This window comes from Pavona decussata, unplaced genomic scaffold, assembly GCF_977016875.1.
Source record: "Pavona decussata unplaced genomic scaffold, jaPavDecu1.1 SCAFFOLD_265, whole genome shotgun sequence".
Taxonomy (NCBI): domain Eukaryota; kingdom Metazoa; phylum Cnidaria; class Anthozoa; order Scleractinia; family Agariciidae; genus Pavona; species Pavona decussata.
In genome coordinates, this window is record NW_028145667.1 from 171,004 (window position 1) to 185,744 (window position 14,741).

At 39.8% G+C, this 14,741-nt stretch overlaps 1 protein-coding gene across 9 annotated transcripts in view; it reads right to left on the minus strand.

The window, feature by feature from the left end:
* LOC146455921 (uncharacterized) overlaps positions 1-14,741 on the minus strand; it is a 416,007-nt gene that overhangs the window by 73,493 nt on the left and 327,773 nt on the right. The window lies entirely within an intron of this gene.

Sequence of the window (14,741 nt, forward strand, 5' to 3'; positions counted from 1 at the left end):
TAAATAATCAATCCAATGAAATAAATTACATGCACGAGAACGGGATGAAAAGGAAGGTCGCGAAAGCAGCACGTTTATTTTCTGTTTACAATCAACTTTTCTGTCAAACTATTTTCTCCTACAACAAGCGAATAAAAAAAATTCCTCTAGTTTACAATTGTGCTTACTGAACATTTGCACTGAACCAGTTACATATAAAATGTTATATATATAAAACAATAAATCATATATCATAAATGAACCACAGACGTAATTTATATTCAAACACGTGCAGGACTATCTTAGTCACTGTTTTTACAGTATTTGCAGCTGTTGCTCAAGTTCAGGGGCACCCAACACATCGTTTCAGTAAATTATCTGTTCGGAAGGCCCTTAATCTCCTATACTTTTCAGAGGGAATTTTCATCTCGAAATTTCGTGATATGGGAAATTTAAGGCATAGTATTTTCGGATTGATGTCGTTTTGGGTGCCGAGAAAAGGTCATCTAAGATTTTCGGAAAGGAAATAAGTCCCAAGGTTTTCGGGAAATGAACAAAGATGCCCTAGTAATTTCGAAAAGACTCAGGGTGCCCTAGAATGACCGAACAGATAAAAATATTATAGCGCGGACTAAAATGAACCTGCAGAGCTTTAAAAGCACTCCAGATAACCTAAAATAGCGTTTCAAAGGATCTGAGAGAAAACTGTTGTTGGGTGCCCCTGCAAGTTGGGCCGTACACTATACTATACATTATGTGTTTACTTTCCACCACAAAAATATGCCAGCTTAATGCTATATTTCTCTGACAAAAATGCACAGTACACCCTGAAAAGCTCGCCGGATAATGCTTTTTGTCTATCTGTTTATTTATACCTCATCCAGTAGCGTGTTTTCATTGTAATTACAGCAACGTACAATAAATTAACACTAACATCGTCTCCAATACAGCAACTCGTCCCCAGTTTAGTAATTATCCCGTTCATATTTTGATTCTTACGAGGCTATGTTGGGGACTACTGATAATTTGAAAACTGTGAGGCTTATTTGATCAAGAAAAAATATTTCGTACATATCAAAATTTGGGCCATTTTTATGTTTAAATTTGTCGTTGAAAATATCCTCATCTCTAAAAAACTTTTACTACAATAAGAACTTTAAATTTAAAATTCAAACACTCTTCGTTTGAGATGCCGAAAATGAAAGAAATCGTTCAATCGTTTTTGCCAAAAAGCGCGAGTTCGAAAAATTTTACAGACGCGCCAATAATCAAACAAGATCGGTCCACGTTAATATATCACGTCTTCCTACTACTACTACTACTTTGAACCGGAGGATTTGAATAGAGCCCTGTAGTGAAGTTTCAAATTAGGCGTTCAAACGTCATTTGTTTGTGTGAATTATGAGTTCCGTGGCTTTCCCGCCTTTCGGCAATTTGCCCTCCCGTTCTGTTTGTTTTGCAATTACTGATGTTTCATATCCAGCAAGAAATATGGCGTTGCAATTCCCGGCAACTGATGAAATTAACTAGAGAGTTTACCTGTGGTCCTGTCTTTTCGTATAATGACACATTAAAAACACAGTCGGTAGAGTCAGGCGTAATGATAACGCATTTGGTAATGGTAATGCATTTATATACCGCATTTTCTATTCATATATATATTCAAATGCGGTTTACATCAGCATATGTCCATTGGCGACCTCATCCTACCCACCCAACCCATGAAATCATGAAACAGCACAAAGACCAGACCAGCACACCGGGAACTCCATGCCCTACTCTTTGTGATTAGTGTCTGCGTTCTTTAACGTCCCACAGGGTCATGAACATTGAAGTGTTGTGAGACGGGGCCTACGGTTTATCGTCCTTATCCGACAAGACTAGAAAGTCTAACCATTTGCAGATGTCATTACAAAGGCAGCACTTTCTTCTCAGTTATTTAAAGACCCTGAGTGTTGGTCCGGCCGGGATTTCAACCCACGACCTCCCGCACGGTAGTCCGATGCTCAATCAACTGAGCTAACCGGTCGGCGGATAGGCGTACAGGAAACGAATTACGGAAAACCGTGATTGATCTCCCACAACCGGCAAACAAAGTGGAGCCGCTAGGCCATGACAAAACACAGCCATAACCTAAACAGACTTCAGCCGGCCTTCATTTATTTGTTGCATAGCTCTACAACAGGCTAAGACGTTAAAGAAAACATAAAGAAAGGCGGAAAGGGTCAAAGACACATAGAAGCACAACATCTTACAACGAGAACTAATGTCCTGGCACGGCATTTCAAAAATTACACGATAAAGCTTACTTGCACACGGCCCAAACAATAATTGAGAAGCCTATCATTAAATGGATCTTAACAAGAAAGGCTGTAAGAAATATCACGCATTTAAACGATTCAAACTAAACCTTTAATAGATGAAATGGCCTAAGTGGTAAAAGAACCAAAGACGCAAAACAAACAGAGGTAAGAATGATTGAATGGCGCTCCTCAAACCACGTACACCCCAAAGTCGTAGAAACCAAGGGAGCGGGAAGGAAGTGCTGTAATACTTGTTTCAAAGATGAGCGAGTGTACATAATTTGTTTTAATACTTATAACTATTAAGCAATAAAAGGCTACCATTTTACGCTTGAGCAAGACTGAGTTTTTTTTTGAAATGTCACTGAACGAAGAAGAGCCAAAAGAGGTTTTTCGAGCATCTAGATTTCGATATTGTCTGTGGGAGCATGCATGACTCCAGATCCTCTAGAGACTAGCGACTTGGTTTCTAGGGACAACGCTTGACGCGCCTCTCCTGAAAGTCCTGCCGCATGATAAGCCATTTATCAGTCTATAGATCAAAACTAATAAGCATTTTGACTTCCCTTAACTCACTAACGTATTTTTGTTTTCATCGTATCTAAGTAATCAATGAAATGAAATAAATTACACGCACGAGAACGGGATAGCTTAAGTGTTAAAGCGGCACGTTTATTTTCTATTTATAACCAGCTTTTCTGGCAAGCTATTTTCTCATACAACAAGCGAAGAAAAAAAATCCTCTAGTTTGCAATTGTGCTTACTGAACATTTGCACTGAACTGGTTACATATAAAATGTTATATATATAAAACAATAAAACATATATCATAAATGGAACACAGACGGAATTTATATTCAAACACGTGCAGGACTATCTTAGTCACTGTTTTTACAGTATTTGCAGCTTTTGGTCAAGTTGGGCCGCACATAAATACTTCACATTATGTGTTTACTTTCCACCACAAAAATGTGCCAGCTTAATGCTATATTTCTCTGACAAAAATGCTCAGTACACCCTTAAAAAGCTCGGATAATGCTTTTTGTATATCTGTTTACTTATAACTCATTTGGTAGCATGTTTTCATTGTAATTACAGCAACGTACGAAGAAATAACACTAACATCGTCTCCAATACAGCAACTCGTCCCAGTTTAGTAATTATCCCGTTCATATTTTGATTCTTACGAGGCTATGTTGGGGACTACTGATAATTTGAAAACTATGAGGCTTATTTGATCAAGAAAAAATATTTCGTACATATCAACATTTGGGCCATTTTTATGTTTAAATTTGTCGTTGAAAATGTCCTCATATCTAAAACACTTTTACTACAATAAAAACTTTAACTTTAAAATTCAAACACTCTTCGTTTAGGATGCCGAAAATGAAAGAAGTCGTTCAATCGTTTCTGCCAAAAAGCGCGAGTCCGAAAAATTTAACAGACGCGCCAATAATTAAACAGGTTCGATCCACGTTAATACATCACGTCTTCTTATTTCGAAAGAAACATTACCGTCAGCCGTTCGCTTCCGATCGGAGTGTTCCACGATCCCGTCCAACAGTCGTGTTCAGGCGACGCTTAATCTTCCTCACATACTCAGGATTAATGCTCAAATATTCTCGTCTCTACTTCTAACACTCCGTAACTCCTCCCTGAACCCACACGACTGTCATTAACAAAATGAATTATGTTCATATTCATTGAAAACGTAATACGCAAACACTTTTTAAACTAGATCTAACAGAACCCGATCGAAGAAAGCCGAGAAGAGCGGAGAGACTTCATGTCATTTTAAGTTTAATTCAAAGTTAAGGATTCCTCTCTGTCAGGCTTCGATGAACATCGACGCATGCAAGGGGGATAATTTACAATGAGCAATGCGTCCCAGTTTATGCCTTGTGACTCCACGTGGTTTTAGTAATAGACTTTTACGTCTGTCTCAAATCGAAACATATTACACACATTTGAAATCAGACAAAACTAATCGCTTTATTCGGAATTTTTACGGTTTTTCACAGGGCCGTAAATAACATGAGGAAAGACGACGCAAACATAATTTCCAAATCAGAGGATTTTTGCGCCGGGTTGTGTTCTGACAGCTAAAAGCCCAAAAGGTGAGTGAATTTAGGGGAAAATTCAAATCATTCCGGAGAGAAATTTGTTGAATACTAAATATGAGTGTAGTTTATGAAAACTGGTTTTTTAAATGTAGCTGGAATTTCGAGAACTTTATAGAGAAGTTTAAATGGTAAACTCGCAGAAATCCAACCCGTCTCCGCTCTGTTAAAGTCGAACTTTCCGTCGTCATACATCTGAAGCAATAGCCCGTAAGTTTTGGTCAATTAAAAATGGTGGAAGGCCTGCATAACTCGTACCCCAATGTTCGCCTCTATTTCTTTCCGTCATTCAGGACCAATTCAGCTTCTTGCGTACATTTATTGCGAGTGTACTTTGAACTGAGATATCATGGAAACGATAGGCAAACTCAAATGGAATTGGGCTGGTCGTGTAGCCATAACCGTTGGACAACCCGCATTACGTACTGGACGCCCCGGGGACACACAAGGAACCGAGGAAGACCAAGGACGAGATGGAGGGATGACTTAGATAGATTCCTAAAGCGATGGTACCGTGTCGCGCGAAACCTGGTCCAGAGGAGGTCAATGGGGAAGGCCTACGTCCAACGACGGACATTTAGCGGCTGAAACTACTACTACTACTTTTAACCGGAGGACTTGAATAGAGCCCTGTAGTGAACTCGTGTCGCTCTGAGTTTCAAATTAGGAGTTCAAACGTCATTTCTTTATGTGAATTATGAATTCCGTGGCTTTCCGGCTTTCTCTTCATTTTCAATTTGCCCTCCCGTTAGGTTTGTTTTGCGATTACTAATGTTCCTTATCCCGCAAGAAATATGGCGTTGCCATTCCCGGCAACTGATGAAAACAACTAGAGATCTAGAGTTTAACTGTGGTCTTGCCTTTTCGTATAATGACATATTCAAAACACAGTCGGCAGTGTCAGGCATACACAAAAAGAATTACGGAAAACCGTGATTAATCTCCCATAACCGACAAACAAAGTGGAGCCGCAAGGCCATGACAAAACACAACTTTAACCTAAACAGACTTCAACCGGTCTTCTTTTATTTGTTGTATAGCTCTACAACAGGCTAAGAATTTAAAGAAAACGTAAAGAAAGGCGGAAAAGATCAAAGACACATAGAAGCACAACAAATTACAACGAGAACTAATGTCCTGGTACGGCATTGCAGAAATTACAAGATAAAGCTTACTTGTACACGGCCCAAACAATGATTGAGAAGCCTATCATTAAATAGGTCTCAACAAGAAAGGCTGAAAGAAATATCACCCATTTAAGCGATTCAAACTAAACCTTAAATAGATGAAATGGCCTTAGGGGTATAGGAATCAAAGACGCAAAACAAACAGAACAAAAGGTAAGGCGAAGGCGGTCCGCGGCGATATTGAGACGTTTTCAGTGTACGAGAGTTACAGGCCTGCACGATTCCCTGTGCGTGTTTTAGCCTTTTTTATAATTTGGCTCTCACGAGTATATCTTTGATTGATCGCCCTCTTTTGTAAGATATTGGGCGAGTCTTTGTTGATTTCTTTTCGCGGTAGGTTGTTGCTCTATTAAGTGCCAGTCTTTCAAGAGGATTTGTTTTAAGTTTGGCACTGCTGGGTGGTATTGTGCAACGAAAGGCAAGACTCGTGTCGTTTGTTCTGAGAAGTCTCAGAGCCTGGCCTTTAATGAAGCCTTTTTCGACCCCTGGTGGGTGGCACGAAGAGAAGTGCGTACATTAAAATGTTTCAGTAGGTTTGAAGTGCGTACGCACATCAAGAACTGAATTGCTTCTGAATCTTTCACCTTTATAAATGTTTGTATCCAGAAATGTCGTTTCTGTTTCTGAAATTTCAGCCGTAAATTTAATTGTCGGGTGGTGTTTGTTTGCTTGCTCAAACACTGGAAGAGGGACTCAACAAGGCAGAGGACATGTTAGATGAGAAAGGTAGCTTTGCTGTTGAGGTTAGTGCGCGTGCATCAGTCTTTAATCGTAGCTTGTTTCAGGAAATGCCGTGCTTGACGAAAAAAATGTGAGAGACAAAGGAAAGAGTAAAACCTCGTATATTTTCTCCTTGCGAGCCATTGTTTCTTCGCGGCCCACTCGACCGAACATCCGGGACCAGTTGAATAATAGTCAAAGACGGTGCATTTTGCTGTTGCGCATAAAGAAAAGCGCATCTCGGGATGGGTCGAGAAATACAGGTTTCTTTAAAGAGGTTACCTAGCTACATGTACAAAGGTATTTGGCGCGTTCTATGAGAATTTGGGAAAGTAGGTCTTGCAAGTGTTATTGAAATCCAAGCCGGGAAACCACACATTTCCAGAAATATTTTAGATATTTCCCAATTGAATTATGGAAAAATACTTCATACATCACAATCACCGTTGCTTAATTGTTTCTGAAAACTGCGTGGTTTCCCCCATTTTTTTAATTTCAATAGCCTTTACTAAGATCTGCTCTTCCGCACAGTCATAGACTGGGCAGCAGCAGTGTCCCGGTTTGACCGGTTTACAACAGAGCGAATACGGGCAACGACATTTCACTGGCTTTCTGTGTTGTTTACGTCATTCGCATGTGCCATTTTCTGATAGAGTTAGTGAGTTAATGCCGGCTGTATTTCATCACTCTTACCAGAAAAGAGAAACCAAAATAATAAAATATTTTCTTAGTGGAATAATAAGTCTCTTATTCGATGGTTTTACATATAATACGCGCAGACATTTTGCTCATTGCTCGTAATTTTCCTCGCCCCTTCGGGGCTCGGAAAAATACTCCGCAACTTACAAAATATCCGCGCGTATTATATGTTAAACCATGTTAAACCATCGAATAAGATGAAAATATAACACCAGAAGGTCTCAGAACGTAACGGCGTCTGGTCCTTTGGTTCAGATTTCATACCAGACCGTCTGGGAGAAACAGGAAAAGCCATCCAGTTTCCCTTTATCCTTTGTATCTGAGCAACATAATTACGCTACTCGAAGTACTTCCTTGCAGCACCTAAATCCTAGTTCTTACAGAATAAATATAAGGGAATTCTGCCCAACAGTTATTGGATGTTATTATTGGAATGGTATTCCTCTATCTATTCGTAAAATTCCAACTAAAAATTTATTCAAAAGAGCACTCTTTAAGACGCAGTCTCCCTTAGATCCTCATATTGATTTTTGCTCCTGAAATAGATTTCGCTTAAAATTTTTCTGTTAACTTCTATTGGCAAGTAAGTCACAAATATGAAATTAGATCGGAGAAATTCTGCTTTATAAAATTTTTCTGCTACAAACTCTCCGCACCCCCTACTGTCTTCGAAACTTAGTGACGAGGTCGTGAATTTTGCCAAAATTACAGCTATTCGCTCTGGACAAAACCGCTCACTTGAAACCTTAAAATTCGCCAGTTATAAAGTATAACCCTTTATCTTGATAATCAAATGAATTGTTATCATAATCGCGTATTAGTATAATAAAACCGAGGATACGAAGTTTATCCATTCCGGGCACTTTTCGCAACATGCCATTTGACCAGAATTCAGGGGGAAAAATCACAAAAGTGGTTCGTACTCACAGGCTTTCCTGCATATCAGTGGAAAGTTCCATCTATCGGCTACTAAAATCTGTGAAAACATTTGGCTGTCATCCAGTTGTTAGTCCGCAAGTGAGGGCTGAACTTGTGCTACTCAGCTAGCACGACAATCTTTCCTTCGCAGATGTTGCGTCCTTAAATCCGCAACAAGGCCAAGATATCTTCTGTTGTGTGACCTTAAAATTCCATTAGTAGGTCAAGAAACAACCAATATGGCTAGAATTTGCTTAATTGACAGTAAAGCAGCACAATTTGTCCCTTGTTTTGACGCAACATAAGCAAGTTGTCATTCTTTATAGAAATCGGTGGATATTTTTACTAAGCCGCTGACCACATACATCCCAGCGGAGCATACCTTCCATAAACAAACAATAACCATGGCGAGCGCACCGACTAGACCGATTGTATGTTCATTTTTTGGAAGTGGGAAAACAACATGTGGAGAATCACGAGGAAGAAAAGAATCGGTTCCCCTTATTCAGTGTATTGCCAATCTAACAAATCATTTAAAGAGTTGCCACCTGTCGTGCACGAAAGTGACGGAATACGAACTGATACTAGCCAGGGCGGGAAAGTTCAATCTTCCATTGGACGAAATAGAGAAGTTGACAATCTGTCCGAAGTACCGTCACAATCTAGGGCAATATTGGCGACCTCTGAAGACATGCCAGTATCCTAATCACGAAGGACGGAAAATTTACTTGCACTGTAAGCATCCCGTGAACTAGCAGATGGCACAAGAGATACAGAAGATTTTTATTTCACCTGCACAAGTTGGGTCGCGTAAGTATTTCCTTTTTCAGTTTTCCAAAGTTTCCTGTTTTTCACTTTTTACAAAGCTTCAACCAAAAGTGGCTTTTACTACCTAAAGCCAAAAAGGGGAGAAAATTTTGAATTAAATTGTCACAAAATTGGTCATGTTTATTCCAACAATATTTGAGAATGTCACGTCACGCAATGGATTAGAGAGATTCTTTTGTCAGTTAAGCGTTTATAAATTTCGGAGCCACACAAGGGAAAGGATAAGCTTTTTCACTTTGCAAGTTGAATATCGTAACAAGTTTTTCGCATGTACATCTGCAGCTAATTTGCAAAATTTGGTTATTTATTTATTCTGTGAAAACGAGAAATACAGTCGGATTTGAGAGCACTGAAAAAGTGCTTTTAAAACTGAGGGTTTAAATATTACAAATTGTATTCCTACGTTGCACTACTTTTGTTTTTCAGTCTGCTGCTAGCTTAACAATGATGCATAATTTTACTAGGTTAATCTAATTTATGGCGATTTAACTAAATTAAGGGGTATGAAAATTCTGGCACGAGTGTTTTCCTTTTTTTCGTAAAAGGATTTTGTGGTCGATAAAACCCGGAACATGGAATATTCCGGAACATTCCGGAACATCCCGGAACATCCCGGAACATTCCGGAACATTCCGGAACATCCCGGAACAAGAAAAAAAATTAAGATACAAAAAAAAAAATAATAATAAATTAAACAAAAATAAAGAAAAAAATGAAAAAAAGTGTGTATATTTATATAAAATGAAATTACATTGTATCCGAAAAAAAATTCATATAAGAAGAATTACGGAGTAGGTGGAGAGGTGGGACGGTAGTATAAATGGGGTGTTGAACTGACCACACTGGATGAAGGCGCAAGAACTTTCCCGCCATTTGCAGCACGTGCTTATCGTCTGCTACGCCAGAAACTGATCAGTTCCGGCTATTTTCAGTGGATTTTATCTTGAAAACAAACAGGCCTAACAGGAAATTTTGTTCATATGAAAAATAGTTATAAGCATAGAGAACAGCTTTGTAAAAGCAAACAATCTACAAGGAACCGCACAACGAAAATGCTGCAAGTATACGCAGGATCTGTGAAAGATCTAATCAGCCAAAAATATAAATGACTCAAATTTCTCAAGGCTGATCGGACTGCTTAGAAAACCTAACACGACAGCGACATGATAGAGGTTGCCGCATTCTGTTGATTCTCGGTTTGGTCTCATTGGAAGGGAAGAGAAGTTTTCGTGGCATTCGTTCGAGAAACGGGTCCCAGCTCCCGAACGACCAACAAAGGAGTACAAATACGGAACGTGAGGCCCTAGGCGAAGACGGCGGGGAGCCCGGGAGGGTTTTGGTAAAAAGACTGCGCGAACGACTTTTAGCTCCACTCCGAACGTCAGGAAATTGATTCTTTGGTCAGCCGAGCCGGAACTGATCCAATTCTGGCGTAGCGGGCGATAAGCACGTGCTGCAAATGGTGGGAAAGTACTTGCGCCTTCATTCAGTGTGATCAGTTACAACACCCCATTTATCGTAGGTACTTCATATATCCCCTATTATAATAAGGGATACATGAAGTGCATACCATTGAAGTACATACTCCATTTATACTACCCTCCCATCTACTCCGTACTTCTTCTTATATGAATTTTTTTCGGATACAATGTAATTTCATTTTATGTAAATATACTCACTTTTTTTCATGTTTTCCTTTATTTTTGTTCAATTTATTATTACCTCATTAACCTCGTGTTCCAGGATGTTCCGGAATGTTCCGGGATGTTCCGGAATGTTCCGGGTTTTATCGACGGCCCACTTTTGTGTGACAGTATGAATATTAAATTCAATTTACAACAATTTTCCATCGAAAGAGTGGATTGCTTAACATGTCCTTACCGCCCTTGACTTTCTATTTATGGTGTAAGTAATTTGCTCACGCTTTTTACGTGTGTGTTGTTTTCCAGTTGTCATGCATTCAATTGCATATCATGCTATACTTTCCAACGCCAAAACGAGGGCATGTTTCTTTGTCCGTTATTTGTGTGGCTCCAATTCATCCCTTTAAAAAACTAAGCGCTAAGAGGCTTTTCACAAATAGCGCTTTTATTTTCGCGTTTATTTTTTCTATACATGAACTGATAATTGAGAATAAAGCAGTTAAGGTGGGAGTGTAGTTAACATCGATCATTTCCACCAACAGCAATCAGCAAAAGGTCGAAACAGACTGGACTCCAAGTACAACAGGATATCACAGCTCTCAAGAGGACGTCAGCATGTTAACTCATCTGCAAACTGACCAAGCTTTAGTTAGAATAAACAACAGCTTAGACGTATTGGAAACATGTTCAGGTGAAGGAAGAACCAGGCCTTTAACGTGTCAAATGCAAACAAAATGGGAGAGAGTGAGTCAGGAGGAGCAAACATTTTTTTGTAAGAAAGGCAACAGAAGCCTGCAAGATAGTCTGTTCAGCCATTGCCCCGGAAGATGGAGATACGTTGTTCAAAGCTGTTTGCAAGACTGACAGCCCTGTTATCGAGAATGAGCTCCAGCCTCTCCTAGAAGCATATAGGGATGCACCTTCTAAGGACACGAAGACTCTGATTCTAAGTGTTTATGCAAACAGGTATCCTGCCAAGAAGCTTATGGAAATGCACTTGTTTGATTCATGTATTCAAGACTGGTTTGCTGTTGGCTCTATCGCAGAAAATCTCCTTCTCACGCTCAAGACAGAAAATCCTTCCCTCAGTAAAGCCTACATAAGATCCGGCGAGGCGGGGTGTTACCGAAACAACGCACTGATGGCATTATTAACGAAATTAACCAAAGAACTGGAGTCGTTGTAGAAAGGTATGACTTTTCAGAGCCACAGCATGGAAAGGACATATGTGACCGTATCATCTGTCCCATGAAGCAAGTAGTGCGACGATACTGTGACGAGGGGAATGATATTCAGTCAGCGCATGACATGAGAAAAGCACTTCTTAAGAGACTTGTTCAAAGTGTAACTGCTTCTGTGTGTGAGGTAAACGACAATCAGAAGACAATTGATGTAACAAAAATCCCCAACTTCAGCGCCTACCACAACTTTGAATTTGAGCCTCAGGGAATCCGTGTCCGTAAAGCTTATTCTGTGGGACAGGGTAAAACTGTAAATTACAGTGGCATAATACGAACACCTCAGGGTCCCACGTCGATGGTAATCCAGGACGATTTTTTGATATTTCTGTTAAGAGAAATTTGAAGGGCAAACGATTAACCCAGTCGCAGATTTCAGCATTGTTTCTATGTCCACAGGAAGGCTGCAACTCCAGCTTTGAATCTTTTGACTCCCTGCAACGTCATCTTGATTGTGGTCAACATGAAAATAAAACAAGCCAAGAATCCGTCGATGATCAGTTACGACGTGACTGGGTGGCAAGGTTTTCCACTCCCGTTCCCGAAAACCGCCCTAGGCCAAAACCGAACGTTTCCTCAATGGCCAGTTCTTCGCTTCCAATAGTTTGGGCACTCCAAAAGCCAAGAGGAGGTGGAACAAGGTACTCTTCTCAAGTGAAGGATTATTTGAAAGCAAGGTTTGATGCTAGCGAAGAATCGGGATGTAAAGCTGATCCTCAGCAAGTTGCTATCGACATGCAAAATACCCGGACGCAAGATAACAAACGAATGTTCTCGAGAGATGAGTGGCTTTCAAGAAACCAAGTACAGTCCTACTTTTCAAGACTATCTGTGCTAAAGAGAAAGCAAACCAACACTTCATCTTCCCGTCAAGCAACTATAGATGACTTGGAAGACGTGGTGCACAAAGAAGATTGGTTGCAGCAGGTGAACGAGGTTTAGGAAAAACTGTCTGTCCAGCATCCAATCTACTACGATGCTTATAATCTTTGTGACTTGCGTCACAAAAATAAGCTTGGTTCCTTTAATATGGAAATGTTGAAATCAAAATGCAATCATTTTGAAATTTCCTTCAAGTCAAAAGACAGAAAATACATACTGATCGAAAAACTGGAAAACATGATCGCCCACTGTTCTTGCGGCAAAACTTAAACATGCCGTCTGTGAGCCGACAAAAAAACTGGCCAGCGGTTTAGGAAAACATGGCGGACTGCGAATTCCCTTCGCCGATAACAGATATATCTTGCTGTATGACTGCTTTAATGAAACTCCTCCGGCGATTCTATTCAGATGAAATTGGTTGGAAAACTTTGATCTTCGTGCTTGGAGAAACTATATGGTGATGAAAAACGTATTTCGAGTTTTATTACCGGCATTCGTTTACCAAGTGTCCGATGAAATTATGGCAGTGTTAACTAAGTAGCACAAGCTCAGCCCTCACTTACAGACCAACTACTGGATGACAGCCAAATGTTTTTACAGATTTAAGTAGCCTATGAATGGAACTTTCCATTGATATACAGGAAAGCCTGTGAGCACGAACCACTTTTGTGATTTTTTTCCTCTGAATTTGGGTCAAATCGCATCTTTCGATAAGTGCACAAAATGGATAAACTTTGTATCCTCGGTTTTATTTTACTAATAAGCGATTATGATAACAATTCATCTGATTATTAAGATAAATGGTCATAGTTTATAACTGGCGAATTTTAAGGTTTCAAGTGAGCGGCTTTGTCCAGAGCGAATAGCTGTAATTTTGGCAATATTCACGATCTCGTCACTGAGTTTCGAAGACAGTAGGAGGAGCAGAAAGTTTGCGGTAGAAAATTTTTATAACGCAGAATTTCTCCGATCTAATTTCATATTTGTGACTTACTTGCCAATAGAAGTTAACAGAAAAATTATAAGTGGAATCTATCTTAGGAGCGAAAATCAATATGAGGATCTAAAGGAGACTGCGTCTTAAGTACTATCTTGCTCAATATTAAGAACTGCCTTACACACTAATAATACTTTCTTATCTTTTGGTTTCCTCGTTTCCTCTCTTATGTTAGTTTTTCTCTTTTATTTTAAAAACTGTAATTAACCCAAAGGGCACATAATTAGTTTACCTATATTTTAGACTGCAAAACAGTCGTATTTTTTGCGTTAGTTTGTCGTAGGGGTACGTGCGGTCTTTGATCGAAAGGTCTGGACCGAGTGTAAAAACGGAGAGTGGGACCTCACACGCCCTGCAGGCGTGTGAGGCTCGCGCTCGCGAATCCACGCTTGCGGCGCTTCGCGCCTTTGAAAGAGAAAAAACGACTGTTTTGCAGTCTACCTATATTTTTGCTCTTCTCCTTACCCCCCCCCCCCCCTCCCCCCCATGTAGTTCTTAGTCTAAAGGTCTTGTAATCGTTGTAAATTGATTATAGCGGAGCTCTGAACGCCGGAGGCGGGCACGCGGGGCCCCATTGATAAGAGATTTTGGTAAACCCATGTATGCGAAAAATTTTGCTTATGACGTCACTGTCCGACCGTCTGTACAAACGTCCGCCCCTCTATGTAAGCCACCGTAAAATGTCACACTCAACCTGTGCAGCAACCCGCGTTTTTTCGGCGGGAAGTGGGATGGCCTACTTCTTTTAGGAAAACAAACGATTTCGAAGAACAGTTCTTTCTTTTATGCGTTGAATATGTTGTCAAACTACATATGTCGAGAAAGCAGGCGACTAATAAGCAAATTTAAAACCCGAGATCGACGGACAAACAGGCGAAATGTCAGTTGAAAACAAACATGTGGTGAGCTGGGTGAGTAAGCAACTCCAGGTCGCATGGAAATTAAATTAAATTTTGCAGGCAACTGTCGGTAATTTTCCATATTTAACATACTTCAAATTAAGCACAAATACTTAAATCGTCGCCAGACGAAAAATATTCGTGGATAAACTAATTTTGAACATCCACAGAGCTATTCACAGAGTTATGCTTTTTGTTGGACTTGTTTAATTCGTTCGCAGCGCTCATTTGTAAAAACACAGTAAACGTTTAAATATTTCGAACCACAACCAAACATTATTTTTCCTGTACTCTCCTTTTGTTAACGTTTACTTATAGACTAGAATTT